The sequence below is a fragment of the Sylvia atricapilla genome, chromosome 3 (genome assembly GCF_009819655.1).
Source record: "Sylvia atricapilla isolate bSylAtr1 chromosome 3, bSylAtr1.pri, whole genome shotgun sequence".
NCBI classification, from domain to species: domain Eukaryota; kingdom Metazoa; phylum Chordata; class Aves; order Passeriformes; family Sylviidae; genus Sylvia; species Sylvia atricapilla.
The window spans coordinates 93658216-93684699 of record NC_089142.1 but is presented as its reverse complement, the minus strand read 5'-3'; the positions used below and the strand labels follow the sequence as shown (position 1 = coordinate 93684699).

Below are 26484 nucleotides of genomic sequence, written 5' to 3'. Positions count from 1 at the left end.
TTTAGTACTCGTGTCAAACTGACTTTAGGATTTTCTCATACGAGTTTTGATCCTTGGCATATTTATTCACTGGAGATGAGTAAGCATTGAAGGATGTGGATGTCCCATGTTGACCTCAGAGGCATAGATCCCCCTGAGATTAAGATATATGAGAGGATCCACTCTCTGTAGACCTGAAGTTCCTGCACTTGACTTTTTAAGTCTTCTGCTCTGTTCAGAGCATGTGAACAACAGGGATAATTCAGAGGGGATGCTGTATGTCAGTAGGATAGTGAAGGTGAACACGAGCGAATCAGCACAAAGATCTGGAAATATCTATGAAGCCAGGGCTGCTTGGTTTGGCTTTTGGGGTTTTTTTTTCAGTGCTGTGGTTGTGCCCAAATCCCCAAAATTCACTGAACCCTAACCAGTTCATTGGCTCACTTTAAAGGAGTGGTAAATAACTGTTCAGTTTCATCAGTTGTGGTTCCTTATATCTACTTAGGAGATTGGCAGCTGCTGTTGTAAAGAGAGGTTGGAGCAAATGTTCCCTTTTTCCAGATGAAAACGCCAGTGAAGAGCTCAGTTTCATAATTTTTCATAGATCCAGCTGTTGATATCTGTGATTGTACTTCAGATTCTTAAATCCTGAAATTAAGTTTTCATTTTGGTCCACCAGAGCCCATGTTTGGTGTCTCTTTTCTCATGTGAATTGTGGCTTTCTCAAGCTTTTCCCTCAGAAGGTGACTGTAGGGTGGAAGATTTTTGTCTATTTTGGACACCGGTCAGTAAATGTTTTGACTTGTTGGAACAGTATGTTACAATAAATGGGAAGACAGTTTGCAGTTTTGTAGCTCTGTGCCTTTATCTGGTCAAGAAATAAGAGATTAATGTATTAAACCACACTCTGGGAATGCATCCTGATTTTAGAGTATTGCATTTCTGCTTTGCATTTAATTTTAAAACTGTTCATAGAGTATTCATGAAACATCCTAACAAATACTCTCACCACAAGAACTTTCAAAAAAGGTAGGAATATGCTGTTTAGATTATCTAGGGTTTATTTTTGGAAATTCTTTTCCCCTCTCTTTTGTTCTGTATTCCTCCATTTAATTAGATGCCTCATCCTCCTTTCCCTCAGAATACTTTGCTTTTTTCTATCACAATTTGTGATTTACTGGCTAATTTGAACTATAATTTTCTTTACAGTTTAAAAAACTACCCCCAAATATTCAGATTTGTGACTGTGATTAATGTATGCAAAATAAGATATAAAACTACAAAAGCAAGAGAAAAGGACTGGTACCTGTATGTATGGCAACTGTGTCACAGCTCTCTTATTTATTCTTCTGAATGATGGATAAATGGCAAAACTCCCATTGATTTCAGTGGGAGCAGAAGTTAACTCAAAATGAGCAGCTTTCCTGCACGTCTAATATTCTGAAGACTCAGGTGCTAATTTGCGAAGAAAGATCAACACAGATGGGAAAAGTTATGGCGTGTGGAAGAATAGCTGGTTGAAATGCAGATCCACACAGTAAGGGCCTAATCTGCTTGATGCCACATACTGACTTCAATAAAAGTCAGGGCCCTTGCAGGAATCCAAGCTAAATGCTAGTAAAAAAATCTAGACAGAGGCTAGAGAAAACCCCTCACTGGTGTGAAATTGTGTGCACATACAACCTTCCACAGACAGGTTTGTACATATGTTTTCCTTAGAATAAAACATTAATAAAAGGAAAATGGCATCCGGGAAGACAAAGCATCCAAGGCAACCCATCTGCACTCTTGTCATATGATAGACTTGGACAAACATAAAGCTGCCGATACAACTGCTCAAGAAGTATGCCAAGAGAGCAGATGCTACCTCTGCAATGATATTTTCCAAAGTTTGGCATTCAGGATCTTGCAGTTACCATCCAGAGAGGAAGAGGTGAGGAGGAGAAGTGAAATGATGTTGCCTTGGCACCTCCTGGTGTCAGCTTTCTCATTCACTTGAGTTAGGTCTGCAGTTCTTCCTTTCTTGTTCTGCATAAATAAGGCATCTGAGGTAGAAGTTAAAAAAGAAAGCAGCTGTGTATGAAAGCAGAACACTGTGAAACTTGATACTACCCTTAAAATATTTATTCAAAGGCAAATTCATGAATATATTTAGATTTATGATGCATAATCATGTTTGGGTTAGCAAAAGGCCCACAGAGGTACCAGATAAATCTGTGAGATCAGAAGGCAGTGGGGATTTGGTGAACTCAAGCAGTTGAGAATGGAAGATGGTTAGGGTTTTTAGAGAGCAGCCTTGAAAGCAAGGCCTCTGGAGAAGAGCAGGTCCTACAGCACCTTTGTTTCCTCAGAAGGCAGGGGCATCCCTGCAGGGCTCCGCACGGGTGCTGGGGGAGCCAGCGTCGCTGCAGTCGGTTCCATGAATGTCTGAGGAACAAGAAACTGCTTTTGTGTAGACTCTTGCTCATCAGCACGACCAGGCCATTCACAGTGAGCCACTGCAGCCTGTGCTGAGGCTGCTGGGGAGCACAGTGTGGGAAATGAGGAGAAGTAGGGTTGCTCTGGTACCACTGCTAGCACCTGGTGGGGTAAGATGGGCTTAGTGCTCTGTCCTGTGGTCAGCAACACCTACTGCCAATTATGGATATTTCCCTTCAGAAAAAGCTCCTCCATAGAACTGTTTAAATATTTCTCATTGTTTTCATTCCCTCTCATTACTGATTGTAAAAGGGTAACAGGACAGCCAGCAATCCTGAATTGAAGTGCTCAGCCTCTTTGGTGCATTGCTTGCAGCCCAGAAAGCCAACTGCATCCTGGGCTGCATCCAGGGCAGTGTGGCTGGCAGGGTAAGGGAGAGGATTCTGCCCCACTTGCAGTACTGCATCCAGCACTGGGATCCTCAGCATAGGAAAGACATGGACCTGCTGGAGTGGGTCCAGAGAAGAGCCACGAAAATGATCATGGGTCTGGAGCACAACTCCTGTGAGGACAAGATGAGAGAGTTGTGGTTGTTCAGCCTGGAGAAGAGGAAGCTTCAGGGAGGTTTTACAGCACATTTCAGTACTAAAGGGGGCCTTTAAGATAGACAAACCTTTTAGCACTGTGTCCTGTGATAGGACAAGAAATAATGGCTTAAAACTAAAAAGTCATTTTAGATGAGATACAAAGAATAATTTTTTTTGTAATGTGGGTGGTAAAACACTGGAACAAGTTCCCCAGAGAGGTGGTAGATGCCCCATCCCTGGAAACATTCATGGTCAGATTGGATGGGGCTGTGAGCAACTTGATCTGGTTGAAGATGTCCCTGCTCATTGCAGAGGGTCTGGTCTTGATGGCTTTGAAATGTCCCTTCCAACCCAAACTAATCTATGAGTCTATGATTCATGATCCACATTATGCTGACATTAGACCATATCTGTGAAAAGGTCCCTCTCTGAGTGGATCTGAGGAAACACAAACAAATCTGGCCAGTAATGGTCCCCGTTTCCAAAGGTTTATAGTTTCTCTCAGGCTCATGCTGATAAAAAATGTTCCAGTGATTTCTTTGACTTGAGAAAATACTCCTTGAGGCCATGTTCACAGTTCTTAGCAAACTTACTTGGCTTTTGGACTAAGCGCACTTTTAATCCTGCCCTGCCAGCAGAGGAACTAGTAAGTGATGACCTTTGTTTTGTTTTGCGGTTGGAGCAGGGGGAGAAGGAGGCAGCCTAAAATCCAGTTCCAATGCTCATCCCTGCTGAACCATGACTGCCCTGCACCCTCCCTGTGCTGGGGGGAGTGCCAGAACCTTGGCTCCGGCCCCTCCAAGGAGGAGAGGAGTGAGTGAGGGAACCTCAGCCCAGGCCCCTGGCTGCTGGTGACCACCCGAGGCCTCGGGGAAGGAGGCCCAGTGCCGGGAGGAGGCCGAGCCTCTCCGCCCCGCTGCGATCACGCGCAAGAGAGCGCCGTGTTTTCGTAGAGCGGCATCTGCCCTTTCCAGCTGCTGGACGCCACGAAAGGTCACCCCAAATGATCTAAATGCATCTTTTCCCTGGTGTGAAGGATGAAGCAGGGAACATTTGAATGAAGGCAGTGCTTTTTTATTTTTTTTTTGTCCTGCAAGTGTTCCCTTTGCTGTTACAGTTCCTGCAGTCGAGTGCTGTCACTGGGGTTGGAGTCAGCCTTGCTGGCTTTCTGTCTCTGCCACAGCCTCTGGCATGGCCAGACTCCTGCTCACAGCCCTGGAGGGACTCTCTCAGGTGTGAACTCTGTGTCTGACCAGGTGCAGAGCCAGGGACTGACACCTCGGTCTCGTTGGCTCTACAATCCCTGGAGTGTTGCAGAAACCCCAACCAACATCTGCCAAGGAGGAGGTTTTATACTGGTTTTGGCAGGGTGTGTTCGACTGGGGGTTAGCAGTGTCCTGAGCAGAAAAACGCTGGAACCGAATCTCATTTGCTAGGATTGAAATACAGCAACCAAAGCTGCTCATCCTGTCTCATTGTTTTTATGTGTCCCTGAGTCTAAAGTCATTTTTAAAATGTGAGTGATGCAATTTCTTGCATCTTTCATTTAATATGCTGCTTGGTAAACAGTGTTTTAGATTAGTATATTTGTAATTTAAATGAAGACAATACATCAAGTCAAGTCAGAAAAGAAGGAAGAAGTTTAAGGAGTGATTGATGCCTCTTTCAGTGTTATGCCCTCTTGAAGAAGAAAAAAGAAAGCATAAGGAGAGGGGAGAGGTGAGATTATTGAGGATCTATTGGGGTAAGAAAGAAAGACAGAAACTGTTGTTCATGGGCAGAAATACTCTATTTTTAAAAGCACAATCAGCTCTGATAGCTGAATCTGTTTTCTTCAAGCGCACTAATAAATTCTGCCTAATTCATTTTTTATTCTCTCTTGGGGTCTGCTTGCAGATTTGCCTCAACAAAGGAAGCATCATGTTACTTCTTTTAAATAATTGATGGCTCTTGGTCCAAGCCAGCTTGAAGGAAATTCAAAAATAGGTACTGATTGAGTAAATACCCTGCCTCCCCCTCCACTCCCCCCGCCCCCAGCCCTTATTTATTTTTGCAGCCTGGGTGACTGGCAGTTGCCGATGATGTCATTTGGGTGCACCCAGCACTTAGCAGCTCTGATTTCATTTATGTATTTATTTATATTTAAGAAAATGAGAAGCTGTTAATTGTAAACTGTCTGATGGAGCTAAGAGCTCTTAATAAATCATCAGCAGCCTTGTGCCATAACAACCATGGATGGACCTTAACAGGTTGAGGTTGGAATCAGTACCAAGAGAGGCACTGGGGAGACCTAAGTGTATTCCACTTCTCTTGGCTGTGGGATGTGCTCTTCTCACGGCACCCCTGGGTCACTCTTTTCCACAGTGTTGGTTGTTAGCAGGCTTTGGCATGCCACTTCTGAGAGTAGTGTGGTTTCCATGGAAAAAGTCATTTCTCTGGACAGCATGTATTTGCCAAAGTTCTGTGATGTCATCTATAGGGATACACCTTTATAATTTACCTTTTAAATTATTCAGAAAACAGTGAGATCCAAATTAACCAGAAATATTTTTCTCCCCCCCTTTTTTTTTTTTTTTTTTTGGCTATGCTTTGAGAGGCAGGATGTTTTTACACCAAATACTGCCGCAGTAAGAACGTTTTTGGTGTAAAATACTGCATAGGAGAAAACAGTGGCAGAGTTGACATCTAGTGAGTTTTGCATTCATACTCTGATTTGCAGTCAACATGCCTTCATGCCTCCCCAGTTTTGACAGCAGTGAGTTAAAGGACTGAAGAAAAGTTTTTGGAAGGTGGCTTCTGTGTGAAATTGTTATCCCTCTTAGAGTTTCTTTGTAAGGTATGTCCATGTTTCACAATCTTAATTATGCAATGTCGAATAAGTGATGTTCAACTATAAAAGGGACTGACAGGAAAAAAATAGGGAGCTTTAATTTTTTTCCGAGCAGACAAGTCCTCCTACAGGTCACATCTTGATACAGTATTTTAGCACATGAAACCTGCACTCATGTAGTAAATAACATAAGGTCCTCTTGACCTTGCAGCCTTCCGTGGGCACGCATGCCATTCAGCTAAACCACTCTAGTGTCCAGTACCTTGGAGGAATTGCCAAGTATTTCCTCTGCTGCCACGCTTGTCACCCACGCTCTCCGGGCGTTCCTCGCTGCCCGCTAACGGCGCTCCGGCCGCTGAGCAGTTTGAGCGCCGACAGCCAAAGCGGGATCAGGCAGGGCCTTTCCAGCTGGGATAGCAGAGCACCATCAGGGCCATGTCCACATGAGTAGGTGCAGATGGACCAGAGCAGGCTGGACGTGGCTTGGCTCTGGTCTGGAAGCCATGGTGCTGCTTAGTGCAGTGCTGTCATCAGGCAAATACTCTTATTGTTTGTTATTAGTGTTAGATGTAGAAGCTCCAGTATGAAGATTGATCTGTCAGGAGTATGCCATATATTTTGCATATTTATTGTTCCCCCTCCCGTAAAGTGAGTATCATCTTCGGTAAAGTAGACATTGTAAAGTAAGCATGGCAGGTAATCTGATTTACAGAGAAAGCTTTCTTTGAAAAATGGAGTGATGGAGACAGGTCTGTGTATTTCTCCTCTTCCCCTCCAGAAATGAACCTCTGAGGTCTGTATTTAGGGAAACCAGAGTATATAAGGGGGCAACATGGAGATAGGAAATGAGTATTTCTGTGGCATTGCAATCAAGGCAGAAAGAAGGCAATGCAAGAATGAAACTTGAAACAATAATATCCAAAAAATGCCTTCCCAAGTAAGGCATACAGTTGCATATTTGGATATCTACAAAGTGCCCTGTGCTCTGAGCCATTTCTCTGACCAGTGTGGTGCACGATGAGGTGTAAGGTCTTTCTCGAGTGGTCATGAGTGCTTACGCATTTTTATGCAAGTGCCTGCAGTATTTGGGAGCTTCTGTGTGGTGCATAGTTTGCAAAGAGGATTTAGAGATGTTCAAATTGTCTCTTTATCTGCCAAAAGAAAAGGTTAAGATTTACTTTGGTGATGGGAAGAGCTTAAAATCAGCACACTAGCTCACTTTGGGTGTTAATACAGTCTTTAGCCACAGAGGGAAATCTAAGCCTTGCTGAAGGCACAGCATACCAAGGTATATCTAACAGTGTGTGCTTAACTCTGTTGCCTGGGAGCTTTTATTTAATGCAATGGCCAGGAAAATTGACCTCATGTCAGTTTTTGGCGGGTTTTTTGGGGTTTTTTTGGGGGGGAGGGGGGGTTGGTTTGGGGGGATTTTTTGGGTTTGGATCCTGACTGGAATCACCTACATGTGTAAAGTTGGCAATTTACTGATTTATCAACGGAAAAAAACACTCACTTGGAAAAAGGAGGAAAAACTTGTGATAAAAACATTGTGCTTTGAAATATCAGCTGCATGAGAGGAAATGAGTGGGTTATTGGTGTAATAGGGACCCTTCTATCTGTGAACATAATGCCATATAACAAATACCATGAGCCAAATTAGTAGCCAGTTTCTGATAGCTGAACTCTCCATTTCTAAATGCTACTGCAAGTGTTCTGTTTAGGAAGGGAAGCTAAAAGCCTCTCAAGGGTACGTGGAAAATGCTGATCCTGAATGTATAAATGGACACATTTTAATCCTTAAGTTATTAATTATTTCTCATGATTAATTGTAATTATTTTATTACTACTCCAGACCCTTGGGTCAAATTGCTCACTGAAGTCGGTAAGAAATTTGCTGAAGAATCTCTTGATTTGGTATGTTATCATTTTTATATTGAATATTGGACATTATCAGTTGCATTAAAGAGACCAACAGCTATCATGCCATCAAATTACAGGATATATTTGGGTTGCAGGCGTAACTCCATTTCTTTCAGTGTCATCAGATATAACTGTAAATTTAATGTACAAAAGGAAGGGGAAATAATCCCTTCACCCACTAAGACATAAATTAAATGTTACCCCCCGCTGAAAAATGTAACCTTAAATGAACCTTAAGTTAAGGAAAATTCAGTGCATACGGTCAGTGTATATGCTCTGTTCAAGGGGATGGCAAATAGTTTCAGATTGGTCTGAATTATTGTAGATTTTCTAGTGGCAAAGCTGGGTACCCCCCTCCTTCTGGCCAGCTCTACCTTCCCAATGCCTCTCTCCCCGCAAGTAACCAGAAGAATCTTTTTCTTCTGAACATACAGCTTGTAATATACATAAAAGCAGAGTTTGCTTTGATCCTGACAGCAAAACGTTTATTTTTAAACTGGAACTGGGCTGTTGTCCAGCAATGCTCTTTCCTTTACATCATGCCCTGCGTTTCAGCGCCGCAGCCTGCCTGGGTGCAGCTGGACCTGCTGCAAGAGGGACCTGGCGTGATGGGTCCTGCTGAGCTCGCTCCCTCCCTCTCCTCCCATTCCTCCTTCTCCTCTCGTTTTGAAATTCAAATTGAATGCAATTTTCAGCTCATTTGAGCCAGAATATACTCTTGCTGAGCTTCAGTGGCTCTTAAATTCAAACTCGAAGGAGAAAACAGATATCATCTGTCACCGAGGGTGGGAAAGGGTGTCCTCCCCACATTTTATTCATGGGAGACAAGGCTTCACTGACTAATTCCAGTCTTTCTGACTAATCACTCACTGGCAAACTAATCAGCTAATCGATGTGACTGGTTTCTCATAGTTTGGTCTCTTTTTGCAGGTTGTTGGTTTGTGTTTTTTTTGTGGTTTTTTTTTGTTTGTTTTTTTTTTTTTTTTTTTTTTTTTTTTTTTTTATTTCTCCAGCCTATTTAGTATTTATATTTAAAGTCCTAGAAGTGCCCTAGCTGAAACGCCTGTGTCCGCATGTGACTGTACCTGCTCGTTTCTGGTCTCATTGTCCCCATCACGGACTATTCCCTTTAGAGAACTGCAGATGAAAATGCCCCGAATTGGACAGCTGGCAGAGGAGAGGCGAGGGATGAGAGATTTTCAAAAGAAGCTTAAAAATAGAAAGGAGCAAAGGCAGAAAAACTGTTAAATCATTAGGTGTTGTTATGCCAGCAGGTTTAGGACCAGGTACATGTACAGGGTACATACCATAGCTACTTATTTTATAAAACCTGTTTAACACATGTGGCAGTATCTCATGAGTCATCTGGTGGGAGTCCTGTTTAAAAGTAGAGAAGAAATACGACTCACTGTTTTTTTCCTTACTGCTTTTTTTTTTCCCTAGTATTATTTTTGAAATAGAAAAAGGCTCTTGCAAAGAAGTCCAGCTCCTGCTTTTATTGTATTCCTTTACAAACTTCTCTTTCATTTAGTGAAAACAGCATTGGTTTGGAGATTGACAACTACCTTCAAAGGGAAATGTTGCAAGAAACAGCAATTTGGTAGGTGTAAGGGCAAAACTAAAGTACAATCTGTGCTAGTAGAGAAAATAGGTTGCTTAATCTAACAGCATGATAGCATTTTAATGCTGCTCTGAGCAACATCAGCTTGCCACTGGCAAAAATCCACAACGTGAATTTTTGTTGTAACAAAATCTACATGCCATAAAGGACGTCATAAATAGACGGGACATCTGCAAATGGTGAGAACATATTAAAGTCAGACTGGAAAGAATATCAAACACCATGCTGGTCCCTTAATTGTTGTATATGTTCTAAAGCCTTGGTATATTACTAAACCTTGGAAACCTCTGTTCTGGAGCTTTCTTGGTGCCTGTTCCTTGTTCCCCATGCTGGGTGAGGGTTGGTGTACAGTCAGGGCCCAATCCTGCGAACAGTTTTGTGTTTGGTGTGCTAACATCACCCAAACTGAAATGAAACTCTGGGCCAATATTCAGTTATCCCTTTGGTCCCCTTATGTACTTCAGTTTAGTGTGTGGTGATGCCTAAGAAGACCCTTTTTGCTGTGGGCTGAACCAAAGCAGAGGTTGGCCTGTGCAGTCGGCTGGCTGTTCATGACAGATGGCTGGCACAGAAGCCAATGTGCTGTTATGGCAGGACTGGGGTGTTTCTAATCGGAGACGCCCTGGCAAAAAGCAGGGCTGAGGAAAGAGGGCGCTCTTGGTGTGCGATCAGAGAAGCCCAAGCTCGCCTTTGGGACTGCGCCCCTTCACCACTCAGGCAGCGTTGTGAGACCTGGATCTGGCTCACAGTGGAGTGAGTTTAGAGAGGTAATTGGCACACGGCTGCCGGGGTAGCAGGAATTGATTTCCAGTGGTCTTTGTGGTCGTAAATGTTAGCCCTGATGCATTTACAGTTACTGAAGCAGGGGATTTTGGAATCTTTTTTTAATTAGGCAATTAAATTCAGGTTAAGCCCTGTTTCAGGCACCTCAGTGCCTCTCTGAATCTTCCCCTTTTTCTCCAGTGGCTCTGTTAGACATTGACACTGACCTGCAAAGCTGGTACTACAAGTCCTTATAAAGAAATCTGATATTCCTATGGAAGTTATGATGATATATGTAAATCAGCTGCCATATTCACACTGTCACCTCTTCAGCTGAAAAAGAAGGGCAAATCATTTCGTTGGTAGCTGCTGAAACCGTCAGCTGCACTGTCATTAATACTCTCCCTCTTTCCTGGAAACTCAATATGTCAGCTACCTGATGTACCCTTCCTCTTCCAAGAATACATCTCTCCATTCCTTCAAATTCTTCTTGAGCTGGGACCTCCCATCTCTCAGTTTATTGTTCTTCTTCTGGCCCATGAGTTTTTCCTCCCATTCTTTTTCCGTAGCCTCATGTGGTTTCTATAGAATTGTATCATGTGCTAATAACCAGAGTATCTGAGCTCTATCCATATAAAGTGATGTGTCCAACTGCAGTGATCCCTTTTTGTTTTACACCTCCTCTTTCTTGTGGGGAAAACAGTGTGGGATAAGGAATTTGGTTTTGAATTTTTGTATTGCTGTCATATACACCTACACCATCCTGGCTCTCTGGTCACCCTCTGCTTTTAAGGCATCCCCTGGACCATTCTGTTTGGACTTTGGTGCTGGATCTTTTGCTCAGGGAGCTGCCCAAATTTCTTTTGCTGCTCTCTGGGAAGCGAGTGTCCATGTGGTGTCAGTTCTCTGAAGTAGGTGTTCCCTGACCCTCTCCCTAGATGCCACTGCTGAACTTCCTTGTTCTACGCTCCCTACTCTGTCTTGCTGCTTAACCCTGATCATCCCAGACATCTTCCAGGATCAATCCCCTCATCTATAACTGATCCTTCAGGGGCCACATGGAAGCTGAAGTCTTAGCACACAAACTTCATACTGAGATTTGTATAATAGAAAGTATTTTGCTTTGCAGAAATACAAGTAGTAATCGAAGTGGTATTAGAAGTGCCTGCCTCCTTGCTTGGGTTGCTCTCCTGGATCCCACCCCTCCCTGGTCCACCTTCCAGCCCACAGCCACCTCTCTTGGTTTATGCTTGGGCAAATATATGGAGTTTTCCATTCCATAAAGAAGCAAAACTCTGACTGTTGTCAATAGACATTGGCATCAATGTGATTTTTACTTGAGTCTCTGCAACTCACTTTTTAGTTGTAGCAGATATTCCCATACAACTACTTAAAAGTCACAGTTGCACCTGTGAGTTTTCCACATGAACAAACTCTTGTTCACCTCAGGAATCCCATTAGAGATTTCCACATAAGAAATGACTAGATTGCAAGTCACAAAACTAAAATTGTTGCCCCATCCTGTAAAAAACCTGTTGATGTGTCTGTGTAGCTTATGCCTGTATAGGTGTGTATCCACAGAAAGAGTTATGTTGATGATATTTCCTCAATAGCAGATTACTTGCTGCTGTTCAGAGGTCATTGGGTGACGTGTAAGTTCTGCTTGATTATTACATGCTCAGTGGAGATCGCAGTTTCAAATGAATAAACAAATGCCAACCAAACTGTGGGTGTTTGTGGTATTGAACCTATAATCAGGTTTTGCATTTTAATTTTGTATCTACTTTTAAGAATGTGTATATTAATCCTTCTGATTGGTTCTTTAAAAAAATATTTCTTTCTTTATAGTGCTTGAGAAATTTAGTAGTGTAGGATCAGAACTCTTCTCTTTGAAATTATCTTTAAAATTGCTATTGACTTTAACAGGATTAGTGGTCATGTTAGAGAGCCTGAGAAAGTGGTCTCACAGCTCACACAGCATCCGATTCCTAAATAACAAACCTCGTCAAGTCAACTATTTCTGAGTCACGTTTTGTTCCGTCCTGGCACAAGGCAGACTGGGACAACAAATTGTATCACCAAAGAGGCGTGACATGAGCCATGCGTGTATTCTTATTCTCACCCGCCTTTGGATTGCCATGGCAACAAGAGTTTTAATTATGGAGAGCCAAAACAGTAAGTTGTATATCAGATGGGGCTCAGTTTTCCCTGTGGACAGAACTCTGATGAGCCACTGGAGAAAAGCTTTGTATCTCGCTTTTCCTTCCAGTCTGGATTTTATTCTCTGCTTCAGCAGCTGGCTTGTTGTGTTCAGCGTGTGAACTCGGAGGGGCTGCAGCCAGCTGGAGGACAGTGGCACGGAGGGAAATGAAGTGACCCTCCTGTCTCAGGGGCAGCCTGGCACCGTGCTGGTTTGGGTGTTTAGGAATGGTTCTCTCACTAAAGGACTGCTCTCGGCTTCCCTCTAAACCACTGGAGATCTGTGGATTTGGAAAGGGCTGGTGTGAAGTGATGTCTGGTAATTGGCCTTGACAATGTTCAAGATTGTGCTTAGGGGGACAAACAAGGAGCTCCACTTCAGCAGTACACATGAAAATTTGCAAAGCAGATCCACATCTACATCCAGCTGTGGGAAATAAATATGTCTGCATGGTAGGATGCAGGTCAGCAGTGGTGTTTTTCACAGTGGCAAGGATGTTGTTTAAATCACTTGTCCAAAGGGGGGTGTAAGGAGAGTGGCCAAAAGTGTATGTCACTCAGGAAATTCGTAACAAAAGAAGAAAAACTTCATTGATGTAAATCACTGTCTTCATATATATAAAAAATCAATTATGTGGCCTCCAAATGCACTAATTTCCTATTTTGTTTGAATGGTGGCCCTTGGTGGTTATGGTAAAACTCCTTCTGGGTTTGTGAACTTCCTGGCAGTGTTTGAAGAGTAGTGAGGTTGGAGAAGAGATGGAACCCTGTAACTTCTGTGTGGATCTATTCTGATCCTCTGTGATTCCAAGCATATGTTTTCATGATCACAGGTCTGAGGCAGTGTCATCAGGAGATCATGGCCAGTGATCATGGTATCACAGAGAATGAGAGCTGCAAGATTGCAGTGTTAACTGGAAATTCAGTCATTCAAATGTGGTTCCAGGATGCAGGGGGCTCAGCAAGCATATAGGCTAATATTTAGATTTGCTGAATCTGTAATCTCACTCCTTGCAGTGTCACAACAGCTTTTTTTTTACAACGTACAACCCCGAGCAAGTAATTCACTGATGAATTTATTGTTGACTCACTTGTACTTCTTGAAATTTAAGAAGTCCCGCCTCTAAGATTTTCATTTTGGAATTTGAGATCCTAAATTAAACTCCCTTATGAAAGAAAATAAGAAGTTTGCTGTTGTTTTTAATAAGATTTTATGGTAAGTATGGCAACGGCAAGTCTGTCAGTCCCAGCTTTACTGCACGTGTGTAGCTGTGTGCTTTGAGACCCTTGAAATATCTGGTTTTAGGACATCAGCAGGGGGCTAATGAAAAGGCTTTGTTGATTTTAACGAATTGCAAGCCACTGTAGCCAAAATAAATATAATCTGCTTTTTGGATTAGTTGTCACACATGATTTTACCTACTAACAGTGATTAAAGAACCCTGGTGGACCAGAAGCATAGCTACTCTCTGGTGACTCTTGCTAAAATAGCAATAAACAGAAGTAAATAAAGTGTTAGGGCATTAGTTATCTTTAATAAACACTGACACTGCATATAATGTCTGAGAGGAGGCTTCAAAGGCCTCCACGGAGTACAGACAGCAGTGTCACTCTGTCCAGCACAGAGAGCATTGGTCATTTTAGATGTCTGGAAATCATGGCGTGGCTAAGCCGTGTTCCTTATGCCTTATGCCTGCTGTCCCTCCTTGAGAGGTGCCGACCCACCTCACACCTCATGGAGGCCTTCATCACTCAGCCATTTTCACCCCGCAGCAGACACCAGAACCAAAGTTGAAAATATCCCAAACTAGAGGGATTACAACAGGAAAATGAAGGGAGTGTTAATTCCTCGTGTAATTCTGCAACCTCCAAACCACTGTAATTCCGTCCAGTTAATGAACAGAGGGCTGGTGCTGGTCTCACCTTCATCTGTGTAAGCTGATGAACAGAATTACTTGCCCCTGCTGACATTTTTTATCCCTGATATTTTCCCAGTAATCAAGGGTGGGTGTGTTTCCTGATCTCCTTCACATTTGTTGTGAAAGGCAACAATTACACTTGATGATACTGTACTATTCCTTTGGACTCACTGTTGCTTTTAATCAGTGGAGAGAAGAAACAAAACAAACGAAAACATGTTCCTTCTTCCAAGAGGGAATTATTGATGCAGTATTGAATATTGGGAATGATTTTGGGTTCTTTTGTGAGGGGGATAACACCTTCCTGAGAGTAGCAGAGAATTGAGGAACTTCCCAAAAACAACAAAGAAATTTAGGGCTTTGGAAATGAAAAAGAAATGAAAAAAAAAAAAAAAGTCAAGGGATAGCAAAACATTAGAAATATTACTTTAAGGAAAATCCTACCAAAATAGGGAGAGGGTGTGAGCTTTCTAATGAGTTTTGAACTTGTGTTCATCTGTTCCTAATTGTACACCCCTGGAAGGCACATGGCACTGTTCTACGAGGAGTTTATCTTTTATATGACAGCTACAAAACTTCAAACTCTTCAAGTAAACATCCTCAGGCTTTTTGAGAATTGTATAACTCCTTTTTGATGTATGGAGTTAGATTCTTGTGTGGTGTTTTTGGTGAAGTCGTGCAGGAGTTACAGCCCACTTCTGGCTTTATAGTCTATGGCAAAAATACTTTGATACCATGCTTGGGAAGGGAGTAAGACCCACCAAGGTCCCATCCTTCTCTTGGCTGGCAGTCATTAGGAGTTTGGAGACTTGCCTGATGGTGTAATTCAAGTCTTGACTGCATATCTTATTGGTTAAAAATAGGAGCCAACTCCAGCTCATCAGTTTTTGCTAAGAAACTATTGATTGTGATTAGCAAGCTTAAAAATAATTACCTTGTGTGTTCATTGCTATCTTTGGACATACTCTCATATTCCTACTGTTATAGAAAGTATTGAGCAGCACAATAGGACAATTTGATGACTAAGGTGTTACACTGAGTGGGCGGCAGAAGGGTATTGAGCACATCCTAATTGTTCCATCTCCCGGGCATGGAACAAACACACAACACCTACACAGGGGAGAAAACCCACTGGCCTTGCTGGAAAATACGAAGTGAGCTATCCCTCATGCCCTTGTTCCCATGGGGGAAGGTGTATCCAGTCCTTCCCAGTTGTAGTCCTCACTTTCACCACGTCTTTGGCAGAAGCCACAAGCCCACCCAGCAGCACAGGGGTAAAACGGTGGGGAAGGGGGAAATGAGTTTCACCTGGGTTTTAACACCTACTTTGAAAGCCTGATGGTGCTGATTCATACCTGTTTGCAGCTGACCCTGAGTGGCTGACTCAGTTAATGATAACTGAAAGCCTGTCTGCCTCTGGAAGGTGTTGTTCTGTAGCAGGGACAGTTTCAGCAAGCAGATGAATTTTTGTTACTTACAGCCCTGTGTACTCAAGTGAACCAGCATCCACTTCAGTCTGCTCAAGCCTGGGCCACCTGCTGAGAGTGTGAGAAGAGCTCCCTATACCTGTCAGACTCCTAATGCAGGTCAGTAGCCACTTCAGGGGGCCACCTTCTCCAGGCTTTAACTCTTGAACACCTCTGCAAAACCCGATTTTTTTTTTTTTTTTTGCCATGTTGTTCCTTTCTGCTGAGAGAGCCAAGGAAGAGCAGTTTCTCTTAAAGATTGGTGTCAGAAGTTGGGTGGTGAGACTGCTGTATGTTATATGTGTGTCTACATCCGTGTATGTGTATTTTTTATGCCTATGGGATTGCTTTTACCCTGTTCTTTATGTTTCATATCCTCTATGAATATGTCAGTGCTTTCAAATCCCTACCAGTCTGTGATGCCCAGTCTGAGTTTGCGTTTTCTATTTCTCCTAAAGGTTTGCTCTGGCATTGGTTTGGTGTGTGCCAGGTTTGCCCTGAGCAGGCACCCTGTGGGTGAATGGCCGATAATGTGGGTTAGAATGTCAATTATGGGGTGTTTTGCAACCAGTGCTGCGGGGCTGTGCCTATCCTACGTGGTGGTCTCATTGCACAACCAGATAGTGATGTGTAGGGCAGGGTGCAAGCTCTTCAGGCCAGCTGCAAGTCACGTGAAACTGAGCGTGTTTGCATGTCCAGGAGAGGGATTTATTCCAGCTTTTTGTGTGTTAATGGCAGCTTTTGAAATTCAGAGCTAGAATTTACCGAGGGGGAGGGCAGAAAAATCACTTGGTAAAGTATTTCCTGGTGCAGTGGTCTTCAGATCAGCACAGGTGGGAGAGGTGAGTGCTGGGTCACACCAGCGTGACTTCCTCATGTGGATTTTGGATTTTGTGATTTGTGTTGCTTCAAGAACGTAGAAAGAATGAATCACCAGGCTTTGGTACAGTAGCAGGGGAAACTGTGGGCATGTTTGCTCTGGTCTGTGTCAGAGGAGGAGATGCAGATGGACTGCAGCTGCAGCTCTGGGAAAGCAGGGCTGGAGCAGGAGCCCTGAGGGCTGGCTGAGGAGCTGGGAACCTGCTGGGGAAGGTGCAGCTCCTTTCCCCTCGCTGCTCCACGAGGGATGTTACGGCAGCCCCGAGGAAGAGCTGGGTTGCATGGACAGAGAACAGGTGATGGTTTGGGGAAAAAAACTTCACTGACAGGAGTTTCTGACAGCAGCTTTATGCACTAAAGGTATTGTCATATGCTTTTTAAGACTTTCTAAGTGACTCTGAATCTGTGTATTGCCGTAATTTCTCTATAAATATCAGTGTAAACTCTCAATAGACTCGTACATGTAAGCTATGTATTCCAAACAATTTGCTTCAAAAATATTTGGCCTGACTGAAAAAAATATTGTTGAAAGAGCTATTTCTTTCCCCTGCCGTGTTTAAAGGGGCTTAGACTTGAGTCCTTAAATTCAGCATCCTTTATTAGCATGATTCCAGGATTCTCAAGGATTTATATAAGAGCTTGAAACATTTAAAATGTTTGTCACATTTAAAACCAAATGCTACAACTTTAAGATTTGATCTATTGGATTGTACCAGAGCTAGAAGTGAACGTTGTGTCGCTTTTCTGTGGTTTGAGTACCTTCTCCTTCACCCAGGAGACTGCAACGTATTTTTTCGTGTCTGGCTGTCTCAGATACTTACGTGGCTGCAGCTACTGCAGTTTCTGAATGTTTCACAACACTTTGGGGAGAATATTACCTTACACATATCACTGGCTCATGAATACTGAGTGCCACAGATGAACTTTGACAAGGTGTTTGGTACCTTTTTTTGGAAAGAAGGGCATGATTTTAGAGCAAGTTTGCTAACATATAATGAGCAACTGCAGATTTTGCACATCAGCAGGGCGTGCTAGGCTGAAACCCATCAGGTTTGGGCCCTGGAGAAGCTGAGCTAGTCACAAGTCCCCCATTTACTTATTTGCCATGTGAATATAGCTGTTATACAGCCTATTGGCTATACAAGCAATTTGTGATCTTACACAGTTTTTTGAGGGTTTTTTTGCGTTATATTTAACACTTCTTGTCAGAAGCAGTGAGAAACAGGGAGAAATATTTCTGCTTGTATGTAAGCTGATGGCTTCGAGTCAACTACAGCTGCTAGCCTGGCAATAATTTGAATTGTTACAAACACATGGAAAGAGTAAAATAGAAGACACAGGGCAAAGAAAATAATCATCACCAGGGACATTTCTTTAGAATAATTTTATTAAAAGTTCATGTTTGAAGTGATGTCATCCTTTTCGTTCTCTGTATTTAATTGTCCTTCTGAAGCTTGGCACAGCTATTCTGATGTGCAGCAAAAATATTACATCAAAGGTGAACGTTTGAATCCTGGCTGAAAAATAAAACAGAGGGTGGTGGGACACAGAGCAGGGGGAAGAACCCCCAAATGACTAAGAGTTCTTGAAAGTAAAATATAAAAGAAAATAATAATTTCTCTCCCCTGACAAGTAGTTCAAAAAGTAGCCAACAGTTTGGATCTGGTATGTCACATTGCATACAAATGAAGAAACTGTCACCATCAGTTTCCTTTGAAACCTTTTGATCTTATCTTCTGTAGTAAAGGGCATGTGACTTGATCAGGGCTTCTCTTCTCTGATACATAGTCAGAGTCCTGATCTACTGAAATATCTGTGACAGATTTCTCCACTCAGTCGATACTTTTTTTTTTTTTTCCTCCCCTTTCCCTTCAGTGCCTTTGTCAGGGGTGGATATGATTTACCCTTCCCTCTCCATCCAGGAAAGCCAGTTTCCTAATTTGGCAATTTCTAGCTAATCTTGTATATTATGTCTTATTCGGTACAAGTCTTATACCTGATTTCTCTCCACTTGTCAGGCTGGCTTGTTTTTCTGTTACGAACAGGAAACTGGAATAATGATATTTTGTAAAGACACATTAGACATTCAGTTATTCGGAAAAGTTGTGGGATATGTATTCTGGCAATTAATAAAGGATTATTTTATTGAGAGTACCTTTGAATGGAGGATTTGAATCGGCATAGTCAGTAGCATCAGGGGACTGCAGTGGAAGGAAAAGCTTTCTAAAGACCACTAAAACTTAAAAAGCACAGTTCTTACGAGGTATTTATTTTTTTAATACAAGCTATAATAGCTAATGTGCTTTTCTTGATTAATGCTTTGGTCCAGAACTATTGCAATGAAGGAAAAATTTCCCAAAGGGCTAAAGTTTGCTACTATGGCAATTGACAGCAAAGCTGTTTTTGACTTCTCTGTGGTGAGACTGCTCTGTGAGGGAGAGTTGAAATAAGAACTAAGCCCTAGGAGGTCTTGCTGGGCTCCTCTTTGCAGAGTAAAGGCCAGAACAAAATATCCTTGGGTCCCTGTGTTGTCACTGGTAGGCTTTGCTGCCCAGTTCCTGGTGTGGAACACCCATCTTGGTGGTGGCCACAGAGTGATTTCTGCCTCTGCTGGGGCCCCAGCAACAAGTTTGTAAATTTTGTGCAGTTTGCAGCATAGACAGAAAGTTTGGCTTTATTTTTTTTTTCTTCCTTCTTTTTTTCTCTCTCTCTCTCTCTTTTTTTTTTTTTTTTTTTTTTTTTTTTTTTTTTTTTCCTCCTGTGGGAAGTAAGCAGTGATTGAGATGTCCAGGAATTGTTTCTACCCAAACTTGCCAATCAGAGAAAATGCTGGAGTTGCCGAGTTGAAAGCAGTGTTTAAATGGGTGAAGGTTGCTGGGCAGTGTTGTTTGCACAGGAGGTCAGGCTGGGTGATCTCTCTAAGCCGGCAGCCAACTCCACCCTGGAGCATGAGGTGCAGTTTGCAACTGGAGAGTTCTCCAAGAGAAACCCGGATATTTCCAGGCTCAGAGGAGCAACCATGGGCTGCCTGCTGGCCGGAGCAGGCTCGGCTCCGTTGGGTTTTCCGCTCAGCTCCTGCTGTCGGCATGTCCCTGTTAGGAGTAAGGAGCTGAGAGAGGCTGGAAGCGAGCCTGCAGCATGCCAGCTCGTCTGGGAGGTGCAGCAGCAAACCCTTAGCAGTGCTGGTACTGGGAGCTGTTTCAGAGAGAGGTTTTGTTCTCTGGCGGTTGTAACGCCGCAAACACTTAGATGAGTTTACATGGTGAGTGTCCCTCTGCCTGCTGAGGTGGCTTGTGTCGTTGTCCCTGAGAGCTGGGAAAAGGTGGCTGTTGGGTTGTTTGTACAGAAAGGTCCCTTTTGGAGTCTTTGTGTAAAAGTCTGGGAGAACCAGAAGAGGTGGGACTGGTCCAGCAGCATGTTCTCTTGTTACTGGAGTCCTCAGGTCTCAGTTCCTGGTTTAGCAGAGTAGGAGAGCATGTCAGGACATCCTGCTGGGCCCCAAATATGTGCTTAGGAGGGTTTGCTTCTGGGCTAGCAAGGAAAGCTAGCAAAGCTAACTTGATTTTTTCATCTGCAGAATTTGGCTCTTCCCATGTCTGGGCTTTTTCCCCTTCTGTTGTCTGTTGTGCGATGAGTAAGAGCTGGTATTCAGAAGTGGTGCCTGAAGAGCGATGGGTTTGGTTGCTGAGTGGAGCTGAAGGTCCTAACAGTTGGGACCTTGGAATGCAAATAGCATCCAAAAATGGTTTTGCCTTTTATCCATTAACACAAACACAGGTCAGATGTTTTAACTATCAACATAACATGGGCGAAAAATCAGTCTTCCTGATGCTCCACAGGGCTACCAGTTCAGTATATTCTGGATGCTTCAGCTCTGGAGTGTGAAAGGCCAGGGACAGAAGCACCAGGAGGTTGCTTCCATCTGCAGATTTTTGTAGCCTCTCCAGCATCCTTTATCTGGGATAAGCAGCACTTCATCAGCCAGCTGCCAAGCAAGGAGACCTGCTGGTGGTGCCAAGGGCTGGAAGAAAATCTCAGATGTGGCTGGAGATTAACAGGCTGCCACTGAGACCCCCCTTCTCCCCTGGCTGGTGAGAGAAGAATGGTGGGGACCTGATAGATGCCCTGTTTCCCCATCAAGGAGTGAGGTTGTGGGGGAATGTGATGCTTAGCACTCAGCACCAGAGAGAAAAGGTAGAGTTTTCTCTCTCCAAAGACATCCAGAAAACCACCCATTTGCTTTCAAGGCTTATTCTGCAATCAGCATAATTTCTCAGGAGGAGGGGATTTTACTGTGGAACAGAAGGTTGGGGAATGGAGTGTTTGTAAAGGGAAAAGTAATTTTGTTTATGGGCTGGGAGTCAAAGGCCTTTTTGGGTGTGATCAGCTCTATCTGTCTGCTTTGCATACAAGAGGCAAGTTGTTGGATAGTTTAAAACGTTGGCTATTTTATAATAATACTAATAACAATTTAAAGATTTTCCCAGCTGTTGGAGGACGCAGTTTTTCTTTGATAGGCCATTATGTATGCAAGACCAATTGGTAAACTGCAATGTACTGTTCTGTAATTATTCTCCCCTGTAGCTTTAATGAGGAGATCTGCGTGCAGTTTGATGGGAGAATATACTCTGCCGACAGCTACATCGAAAATCAAGACAGGTGTAATCTGCTTACTGTAGTCTGTGAATCCTCACCATGTGGCTATGTTATCTCTAGTGCACGTTTATAGAAAGATGCTTGTAAAAGGATTTAATTTAATGGAATAATGGTAACTGACACCATGAAAAATGAAGGGGCTCAGATAATATGGTGAGCGGAGTGGTATAAACACTAAAGTAGATGATTAAAAAAATTGGTGTATTACGTCATTTAGTTGTGTGAAAGGAAATGCAAATCAAGCCATGGTAGGGACTGAAAAAAAGCATTCTCTATTACTAATCCAGTCTTAGAACAAACTTTGGGGTCCGCACGTAGCGATCAATACCTGGTCAGTTGTGCAGATGTGCATGGCTGTCACTAAAGCTCTGCACAGGCCCATTTCCAGGACCCAAGTCTGAAGAGCAGGATATCTTTTAGAAGGCAGATACTCTGCTGAGCTGTAGCCAAAAGCTGCAGCTTTCTCTTAGGTGAAAGAGTAGTCGTGTGATGAAAGGACAAGTTCAAGCTTTGTTTAGGAATCTACTCTGTGTTGGGGAAGCTTTGAGACTCTCACATATGATGGGTCTCTGTTTCCTTACCTGCACAGTAATGATAACAGTAAACTATTACTAGAAAAGCAGCCCAAGTAACTTACTGTTTTGAAGCCCATTGAAAAAAAAGGAACATCTCCTTACTAGCAGGAGTAGCACAGGATGGTTAATTTGGAGAGATAAAGTTACTTAGGCAGAACTCTGAATCGAGCTCTTCTTTTCAGACGCTGAAAGAAATAATACCCAGTCACTCTCCATGGGTGTGATTTATTAATTATCAGTCATTCTTAATCACTTGATACTGACATATATCTAACACACTGGAGAGCTTAATATTGGAAAGAATACTTACCATGATTTTTCTCAGCAGTCCATTTTTAAGTGCTGGGGGAGATAATGTGGTGCCAGCACTTTGGTATTGTGTTTCAGATCCTGTGTGACTGTCCTTGAACATGGAGGATGAGTGCACAGAGGGTGGCAAAAAGTTGTTAGCGAGAGCTGTGCTAAGTGTGACCATCCTCCTCACTGAATTGCTTGGAAGCCTTTGGCTTGTAGAATTCACACGTATTATGACATATAGGATAGTGGGTTTCTTTTATTGTTTAGCCTTTTTTGTGATAAGGCAAATTAATCTGATCTGTTATTCATACCGAGGATAGTCGAAGTGCATGATTGGACTTACAATGTTACTCCATCAAGCAAAATGTATTTTAAAAAATACTGAGAAGCTCTTCTGCTAGAGAAAAACAGGGATTGGATGGAGTTGGGCATTGCTGCAATTATTCTTATTATGCCGATCTTGCTCAGTTTTTTGAGACTGGTGATTGCACTGATAAAGGAGCAGCCTTGATTTCTGCACATATGTTACAGTTACTTGTAAAAGTGGGCTCACAGATTGCTCTGAAGCTTTTACTGTTCCTGCAGAACATTTTGGTAGTTCCAGCAGTTTGATCACAAATGCAGCATCTCTCCTAATGCTGTGCAGGTTGATAAAACAGTTGCCGAGCTGGAGTCCCTAAAGAAATTATTAATTATCTGGTTAATGTGCATCAGGCTGTGGGAGTGTGAGATTAATCACCAGTGCTGGGATGAGTTGCTGAAGTGGATTTTGGTTTTTCGTCTCCTGTCACTCGGTAATGGCTTTTCCTTCCTTCACCATCAGGTGAACAGGTGCGGAGATGCTGTATTTTCATTTTCCTGTAGTTGGGAACAGCCGGTGACCAGGAAATGCCTCTCCCTCAGTCCTGCTGCATGAGCAGTTTACAACATGGAGTGCTACCTGCTTTGGATGTTCCAGCTGCAGGAGATGCTCCTACAGCACAGACCTGACCTGAGCCTTCCCAGATAAACACATTCAAACACACGTGCCTGGGGAGGAATGCCAGGGAAGACTGTTGGGCTGAGCTGAGTCTGGCTCTCCTCTGTTCCCCAGGTCTCGAAGGGGTTGACTTATATTTGGAAGTGGAATTGCAACTTGACTCCTATTTCGAGTGTATTTATATTACCTGGAGTTTTTCAGTAAATGAACATTCAGCATGTCTCCTTTGTTTAATGTAAGGAAAGAAAAATGTGCTCATTTATTGCAAAGATGCAGAAGAAGGTGGTTGTAACTCAGTCTTCAGTCATACCATCCTTAAAGCCAGTGGGTTGCATTAATATTCAGATACTAGAGAAGGAGTTGGGAGTCCTTTCCAATGGTGGTGGACCAGGGCATTGAGGTGCCATGTTGCCAGCACTTGTCCTGCCCCGTTAGCCATCAGCAGCTGCCTCGGAAATGGTTCAGTGAGGCCTTAATGTTCTTCCAGAGCTCCCTACTGTTTTACACACACTTGCACCACACACTGTACTGATGGGGGAAAAAAAGAGAAGTAATTCGTCTTTTAAGTCTGACAGTTGTGTTGCTATGTCAGTCTTGTACACAAAGCCATTAACAGCTCTGCCCCAAGGCCTTTAGTTTTAGTGACTACTGGTAAGGAGAGGATGGAAGGAGCTTCACACCTAAAGCAGAGTTTGCCTAGACTACAAGTGTCTCTAGTTAAGAAGAGAAGAAGCTGTAGACAGCAGTGCAGCAATCGTTCTGTTAATACGTGCTGAGGGACAGGAGCAGAGTTGGAACCTCTCTCTATTTATAATGCCTAGCCATTTGGATTACTTTATCACCTCTAAGCACGAGTATTGTCTCTCCCTGAGGAAGTCCTGCGAATAACCACAGCCACTGAAACTGAGATGCACAGCACTTCAGATTGGAGACCTGTTTTTAACCTTCTGCTTAACTGTGTTGTAACAAGTGTTTGGGTTTCTTTTTTAGTTGGTTGGGGTTTTTTTGTGTGAATGTGTAGGTATTGGCCCTAATCAGCTTACGGGGTTTGTTTCTTCCTGGCTAAACCAGTGGTGGTTTTTGTCCCTGGTGAACTGAAAATTTTTGATTACCTTGCCACTTCAAGCAGGCAGAGATGTACTTGTATTTGAGATTGCATTGCACTAATCCATTCTTGGGTTTTGCTCTCCATATTGTACTATCCCAAATCCCTCTTCAGCTAAAGATGTTACCTCAGGAGGGGAAGAGATAGGTGTGCAGTTTTCAGAGAATTTGCTTTTTATAATAGCTATGTGCTCCACTCTGGAATCCCTGAACAGCCCATGATGGCATAAACATCCATTTGTTTGACAAGCTATGGTATAACTTCACATTAAATGTAGATGACCCATTTGTGTTTGAAACCCCCTAACCAGCAAGTCAGCATGGCAGCAGTGGGGCTTTAAATGTTAAGCAGTCTTCAGGGCCTCAGGCTGAGTATTTGCACTGGAGTTGTTTGGGTTTCTGCTCCTTGCAGAGCTTCCTGAGCTTGTTGTGATAACTAAAATCAAGTTTACTTTGTTAAGCTCAGCAGTTCTCAGAACTGAAGAGATAACAGGGGGGAAATAAGACCTTTAGGAGGCAAGAAGTAAATTTCTGTCTGTATGGGGATGCAGGTCACTGTCTTTGTGTGACTGTTTGATGATGATGTGCCCATTTCTTGATACATGGTTGTATGCCCTTGCATATAGAGCTGCTTGCCCACAGTGATGTACCAAAGCAATGCAAAGGGAGTGTAGAACTTGGGAAATGTATCAAGCATAAAAGGCAATAACTTGGCAGCCTTTAGTGCTTAAAATAAGTGGAATAGCAGATTTTCAGATGAGTAAATTGTGCAAATTCATGCCTAATTTACATGTATGATCACCTTGACTGCTTGTACAAATCAGGTAATTGTGCATGCAAATAGCTAATTAACACAATTAGCTGATCTGCTGATGCAGTCTCAGTATCTATAAGTGTATACTAGCCATGCAGTTATCATGTATCTGCAAACCAGTTGTATGAAGAAAATCTAAGCCCTCAGCCCTCCCTAGCTGTGGGGAGTTGCTTATTTTTTAGTATCACTGGTTTTGGCTTTGGAGTGGAAGTGTCTGATGGGGATCACAACTTTTATTGCAGTTGGGATCCAAAATCACTGAGGTTTAGTAGAAAAATTCAGTGGAAAAGTTTTATTTCCGAGTAGAAAGTCAGTGTTGCTGCTGATGCACATGTCCAGCACTGCAGCCCATGTCTGGTCTAATGAAGTGCCCTGCCCATATAAATTGTTCCACAGTTTGGTCCTGTGGCTTCATAAAACTATCTGTGAGCAAAGCTTGTTAAATACCAACTTATTACTATTTTTAAATAAGCAAAATATTCTGGATTTAAAGCTGCCTGCCTCCTTCCACCTTGGTGGAAAGGAATTTATTAAAAAAAAAAAAAAGTTTAAAGGATAAGTCTCCTGGTTTTGTTTATTTGTCTTAGTCTCTTCCTTAGCATATTTGACTGCTAGGCAAAAATACCCAGGCAAGTTTAAACATGCAAATTGTCCAGGTTTTGCAACTGCATCTGTGGACACCAAGTATGAGTGCAGGGATTTCAGAAGTGTTTTTCCCATCTCTGTTACTTTTATAGCTGTTTCGGGGTGGACAGACAGCCTTCGTCATAGTGAGTATTTATAATTTCAAACCAAACATAATGTGAACTTGTAGTTAGTTCCTACAAATAATTTAACATCAAGATTTGAGGCTTCACACCGAGTGTGCACAAAGTAACAGCAAAATCTTCTAAAGGCAGATATTTCTTGAACTGTGTCTTTAAAAATGTCTCCTAGTTATAAAATAAACAAATGAAAACCTCTGTATTAGATTTGTGACCTACCTAGTATTGCATTTGCTTTCTGAGTTTCTTTTCTTAGAAGTGTAGTTTTGTTTTAAAGCAAAGATGAAATATACCATTAGCACATAGTGGACCAGGATATAAACCTTAACAAAAGTTTTATGTCCAAGACCACAACATTGTATGTCTTTCACATTTCTCACATGGATGTCTGTGGTCTGTAGCATTTTCCTTACTGGGGGACTTCAAAAGGACATTTTGTTAAGTTTTCGACAGTAACACTCATTTCCTTAAAATCTGCTCCATGAAGGGAATTAAATGTGGCTGGAAGATATCTTTAGAAAAACTGTTATATGAAATATTTTACTGTCATCTAGATGGCCTCCAGACAAAGAACCAAGGGACTTCAGTGTAAACCTCAGTGTGGAAAAAAAAATAAAAAATCCTGTTTCTGGTAGAGCCGCATCCATCTAGTGGTAGTTGGGTGCAGAGTCAGGAGAGGAGAGTGCCAGCCCTGGTGTGGTCACAGTCTCTCCTC

General features: G+C 42.7%; 1 protein-coding gene across 19 annotated transcripts in view; it reads left to right on the top strand.

Moving 5' to 3' along the window:
• Positions 1-26484, top strand: part of ESRRG (estrogen related receptor gamma) — a 392895-nt gene that overhangs the window by 95770 nt on the left and 270641 nt on the right. Inside the window, exon 1 of one of the 19 annotated variants that reach the window (XM_066316203.1) lies at positions 12404-15821. The exons of the other annotated variants lie outside the window; for them this stretch is intronic. The gene's annotated coding sequence lies outside the window, so the exon portion shown is untranslated. Of the gene's footprint in view, positions 1-12403; positions 15822-26484 lie in introns of those variants that run through there. 19 annotated transcript variants of the gene reach the window in all.